Consider the following 6,340-nt stretch of genomic DNA (forward strand, 5'->3'; position numbering starts at 1 on the left):
ATTTTAGGTATAAACCAGATGTAGGGATTTCTTCCAAATTTATTTTGATAATAGAATTATGTTCGAACTGTATTCTTCTATATGGTTTGGTTTAGATTTTTCTTTATTGCAAAACATAATTTATAGAGTATATTAATCTAAAAACAAAATTTTAATTTAATATATAATTAAAATTCGTCCGGTTCTTCGATTTTGTTGATCTGTGGTATTCCCAGCTGCCACTTCTTTAATGTACGCTGGTGCGTGTGTTTGCTAATTTACGCCTCGTTCACAAAAGTGAGCAGAGTTACCTTTTAGAACTTGCAGGCTTTTGAGGTGTCGTGTCTGGGTCTGAATCTGAGTCAAGAGTTATATTATTATTACTATTATTTATCAAAGTTTTAATTTTTATAGTACTTGATTTGCCCTAATAAGAGTGGGAGGATTGAGGGGAGTCTAAAGATTCTTATTCTTTTAGTGTATAAATAGAGAGTTACTGCGTTGGTTTTTTTCTCACACTATTGCATAGACTACTGCACAAGAAAAACAAAAATCCTTCTTTCCTGAACACAGAATCAAGGAAAGAAAAACCAAGTTTTTGTTCACATATTTTCCCAAACAGACCAAAATCTATAATGGGTATCCATTGTTCCTTCATCTCCTCTGTTCTTTTGTTTTTTAAGAGTGTGGGTTTGTTTTTTATCATACCGAAATTTTCAAAGCTTTTAGAGCCGAGAGTTTGATTTCTAGTATTGTCTCCTCCTGTTTCTCTCCTCCTTCAGTTTTTCTATGGATTTCATTTGATGGGAGTCTTTCTTCTTGTTAAACCAATTAACAAACACGTAGAGAAACTTTTTTATTTCCTCTGCTAAAAGTTTTTGTGTTTTTTTTAGGTTTTGCAGAGGATTTTGTTTCTAGTTTTTTGATTGGTTGCTTTTGTTTTTGACTGGATCTTTTTTTTTCTTGTGTTTTTTTTTAGAGATGAACATGAGCTTTTCCCATGACATGGATGATGAATATGAGAAACTCATTAGAAGAATGAATCCCCCCAGGTAACCAAAAAACTCATCTTCTCTATTGTATTCCCGTTAGAGTTATGAGAAAAAATAAACAAATAAAATATTCACTTCTAACCTTTCTTGTCAGGGTTGTGATTGATAATGAAGCCTGCAAGAATGCAACAGTGATAAGTGTATGTATATGGATGACCCTTCTAATTTTCTTTGTTTTTCCCCACTATTTGAACATCTTCCCCTTCCTTTTTATGCTTCTTAAATTCTCATTTGATTTTCTTCATGCAGGTTGATAGTGCAAACAGACATGGAATCCTTCTTGAAGTTGTACAAATCCTCACTGATATTAATCTTATCATTACTAAGGCTTACATATCTTCTGATGGCAATTGGTTCATGGATGGTAAGATACATACATACATACATATATATATATATATATATATATATATATATATATATGTACACCCACACACCTTTTAGAAGTAGTCATTTGGTTCTAAATTTATGTTTTTTATTTTTTTGAAACCAGTTTTCAATGTTACTGATCATGATGGAAACAAAATCCTAGATGAAGGGATTCTAGATTATATAAGGAAGGTAAGCAGTAAAAATTTTGATTTATTTCCCTCCACCCCCTCCTCACTTTCCTGTTTTTTTGTACTAATTATAATTGTTTTGGTCTGTAGTCTCTAGGACCAGAATCTTTTTTCACACCTTCACTGAGATCTGTTGGGGTGAAGCAATCGATGGACCACACAGCAATCGAGTTAACAGGAAGCGATAGGCCGGGATTGCTCTCTGAAGTGAGTGCTGTCCTGAAGTATCTTAAATGCAATGTAGTAAATGCTGAAGTTTGGACACATAACACCCGTGCTGCTGCTGTGATGCAAGTGACCGACGAGGAAACGGGAACCGCAGTTACCGACCCCGAAAGACTATCGAGGATAAAGACACTTCTTTGCAATGTGCTCAAGGGTAGCAACAAATCCAGCTTAGCCAAAACTGTGGTCTCGCACTCCGTCACACATACTGATAGAAGGCTTCATCAGATGATTTGCCGATAGGGATTACGAACGAATAGGGGAAGATGTCTTGGACGACAGGCAAAGGCCGAATGTCGATGTTGATAATTGGTATGATAAGGACTATTCAGTGGTTACAATTAGGTGTAAAGATAGACCGAAACTTCTCTTCGATACGGTTTGCACCTTAACAGATATGGACTATGTAGTGTTTCATGCAAATATTGATACTTTGGAACCAGACTCGTATCAGGTAACTTCATTCTGTATGCTCTTTTAACATAGCTTGCTCCCACAAGTTCTGGGACTGAAAGTATGTTCTTTTCGTAGGAATATTACATTCGCATATAGACGGATCCCCGGTGAAATCGGATGCTGAGAGAAAGGGTAACTCAGTGTCTTGAAGCAGCGATTGCCAGAAGGGTATCTGAGGTGAGAACCCTTTCATAATTGGACTATAATTTCAGACAACAGAATTATTTTACCTGGTTTATGCATTTCATGACACAAAGTATCAGCATTTTCTCAGTGTTTATACAGCATTAATTTGTATAAATAATATAAAATTTTTTGAAGGAATCATTTTCATGTGTATGTACTATTCTGCTGCTTGTGAATAAATTAATCTCATACTCTGGAATTTGTTAACAGTTAATGGTCCCTCATTCAAGTTATCAGAAGCTAGCTAAATAGTTTCGTATTGAAATTGACACAAAGTGTTCAATAAATATGAAAAAAATATTATTATATAACAATATGTAGCCATATTCAAAACATGAGCAGTGTAGCAGACCCTCTAGTCAAAGATCTCTAGCTGCTACATTATTGACTCCTTTGTCAATTATGTTATCTCGTTATCTAGTTGTCTCCTTCTGTATGCTCAGATTTTCGTTTTCTTGAAGTATTTGTGTCCGACACTTATGTTCGATTCATATTTGAGTCGGAGTTACATAGGTCTTTCTAACCAACTTGTCTCTTGTCCAGGGTTTGAAGCTCGAACTCTGCACGACAGACAGAGTCGGATTGCTGTCCGATGTAACCCGGATCTTCCGCGAGAGCACCTTACCGTACCCGAGCTGAAGTTACAACAAAGGGGGGAAGGCGGTTAACACATTCTATGTTCGCGATGCATCGGCTATCCTGTTGATGTTAAGACCATAGATTTTCAGACAAGTTATAGGCCAGACCATACTAAAGTTAAAGGCAACCCTGAAGACATCAAACCAGCTTCCCAGGAATCTCCAACTAGGTTCCTTTTTGGCGGTCTCTTCAAGTCAAGATCTTTTGTCAACTTCAACTTGGTGAGATCATTCCTAGGAATATATATATATATATTATATATATGGATGTAAATGAAAACCCTTTTAGCTTTTAGATGTAGTCTGGTCTAGGGAATCAATTATCAGTTGTGGTAATGGAAGTTAAGAGACATAAGTAGAAATGTAAATATGCAGACTCATCTGTGCTATTTACTGTGTATCCAATCTATAGTTGGATCCACCAAAAGCTGAAAAATGAAACAGTTGACTTATTTAGTACGTGATAAGTTCCTTCAATCTTCCTTGGCTATTTACCCTTATTGAATTTCTTTATGATAAATTGTGTATTTAGTCACCCAACTTTCACTTTGATTTTATTTTGGTAATCCAATTATTTATTTTTTAAATTCATCATTAATATTACATTTTAATTTCATTTTAGTCACTCACTGTTTATTCTGATAGACTGAAAACTAGGGATGGCAAACGGGCGGGTCGGGTGCAGATACCCCTTCCCCCATCCCCATACCCACCTACTATTTTTCAATCCACCACCCGCCCCACCCATGATGGGTACAAATTTTCAAATCCACACCCGCCCACGCGATACATTTTCAAATCCATCCCCACACCCACTACCCACTAGCGACATACCCATCTAGACCCGCCTGACAACAAACTAATGAGATGTTGGAGTTGGTTCGCAGACAGTTCGTGATGGGATAGCAGCGCATGCTTCAATTTGTCAGATGAGTGGCTCTACGAATGTTATGGAGACATATTGTAGGGAGCATGTAGTCGCAGAGCTAGATTGTTGTGTTGCTTTCGATGTTAATGCTCATAGTGCGCCTAATATGGGTTTTTGAGGGGCTAAAGAACATGGAAACTGTTGCTTTTGATGTTAATGCTTATAGTACGGCTAATTTGTGTTTGGATGGGCAGCATGGGCTAAAGAACATGGAAAGTGACGTGGTTAGTGAGATTATGGGTTTAATCAAAGATCCGAATATTTTCCTAATTAAATACCAGATTAAAGACTAAATATCCTTAATATTTAGTTAAATTATATGTTATATATTATATAATATTAAAATTTATAAATTAGTCTCTAAAACTACACCTAAATTCATAATGGTCCAAAATTTAATAGATATTTAGCTGGGCGGGCGAATGTGGGGCGGGTGGATGAGGGGCGGCGGCTGCAGGGTGGGTAATGTCTCAAACCAATTACCCGCCACCACCCACGACGGGTACCACTTTATAAATCCCACCCGCCCACTACCCTAAAATTATACCCATCCCCGCTCCAATTAGAGCGGATGCGATGCGGAATCTACGAAACTGTACCCGTTTGCCATCCCTATTGAAAACGTGTTTTACCCTTTTTGCTTTTTGTTTATGTGTTAATGACAAGATTTGCTTCACGTTTTGACTGTAATTTTGGACTATTGTCCATGTTTTCGATAGTATTATTTAAAGTGTGGGTGAGGACTTTAGGCTGACTGATGACCCACCCAAAATCAGCCATTGGACACACAATAAGTAAGGCTTCTTTGGTGGCCACATATGTAAAATATTTTAGAACATAAGTATAAATATTTATGACATTATAATCATAGTGGAGGCCACATATGGATTATGAAAGTTGGAAAGGAATTAAAAATTTAAATTATTAAAAATTTGTTAAGCAATTTCAGTAATAAAGGTAATGTTGAGTGCCAAGTTTAAGTAATTTTATCTGCAGGGTATGCGTTGTCAAGATTATTTTTTTAAAATACATAATATCTTATATCATATATTATTAAAATATTAAACCATTTTTTTTTAAAAATAATTCATTAAGTATTAATATCTAAATAAAGATGCCGATATTCATGCCTTGGAATACTTAATTTAAAAGTTATTTTAATTTTTTTAATATTAATTTATGCATGAGGACGATTATTGGTTGTGTAGTGTAATTAAGAGGTTGGATAAGTGATTAAGTTAATTGACATTAGATTAGGCAATAGGGCTAATCTATAAATAGTTGTGTATGCATTTGTTCTTACAGGATTCAAACAATCTCAAGGATTTGGATTTTTCATGAGATTAATTTTTTTTTCCAATAAATAACTTTTTATTTTCTATTGTTAATCTCATCATTCTATTTTCACTCATCCAACAATATTAAATCTGTATAAAATTAAAAACTTTTACATTGTATAATTAGATCTTATCCATAAACATACATACATACATACATACATAAACTACATACATACATCATACATACATACTACATACATACATCATACATACATACATACATACATACATACTACATACATACATACATACATACATACATACATACTCATACATACATACATACATACAACATACATACATACATACATACTACATACATACATACATACATACACATACATACATACAACATACATACATACATACATACTACTACATACATACATACATACATACATACATACATACATACATACATACAACATACATACATACATACATCATACATACATACATACATACATACATACATACATACATACATACATACATACATACATACATACATACATACAACATACATACATACAACATACCTACATACATACATACTACATACATACATACATACATACATACATACATACATACATACATACATACTACATACATACATACATACATACATACATACATACATACATACATACTACATACATACATACATACATACCTACATACATACTACATACATACATACATACATACATACATACATACATACATACATACATACATACAACATACATACATACATACTACATACATACATACATACATACATACAACATACAGACATACATACATACATACATACATACATACATACTACATACATACATACATACTACATACATACATACATACATACATACATACATACATACATACTACAACATACATACATACATACATACATACTACATACATACATACATATACATACATACATACATACATACATACATACATA

At 34.0% G+C, this 6,340-nt stretch overlaps 1 pseudogene; it reads left to right on the forward strand.

The window, feature by feature from the left end:
* The first annotated feature begins 516 nt into the window (after window positions 1-516).
* LOC120122039 lies at window positions 517-3,465 on the forward strand (annotated as a pseudogene).
* Window positions 3,466-6,340: the final 2,875 nt, after the last annotated feature.

This window comes from Hibiscus syriacus, unplaced genomic scaffold (genome assembly GCF_006381635.1).
Source record: "Hibiscus syriacus cultivar Baekdansim isolate YM2019G1 unplaced genomic scaffold, ASM638163v2 tig00110384_pilon, whole genome shotgun sequence".
Classification (NCBI taxonomy): Eukaryota; Viridiplantae; Streptophyta; class Magnoliopsida; order Malvales; family Malvaceae; genus Hibiscus; species Hibiscus syriacus.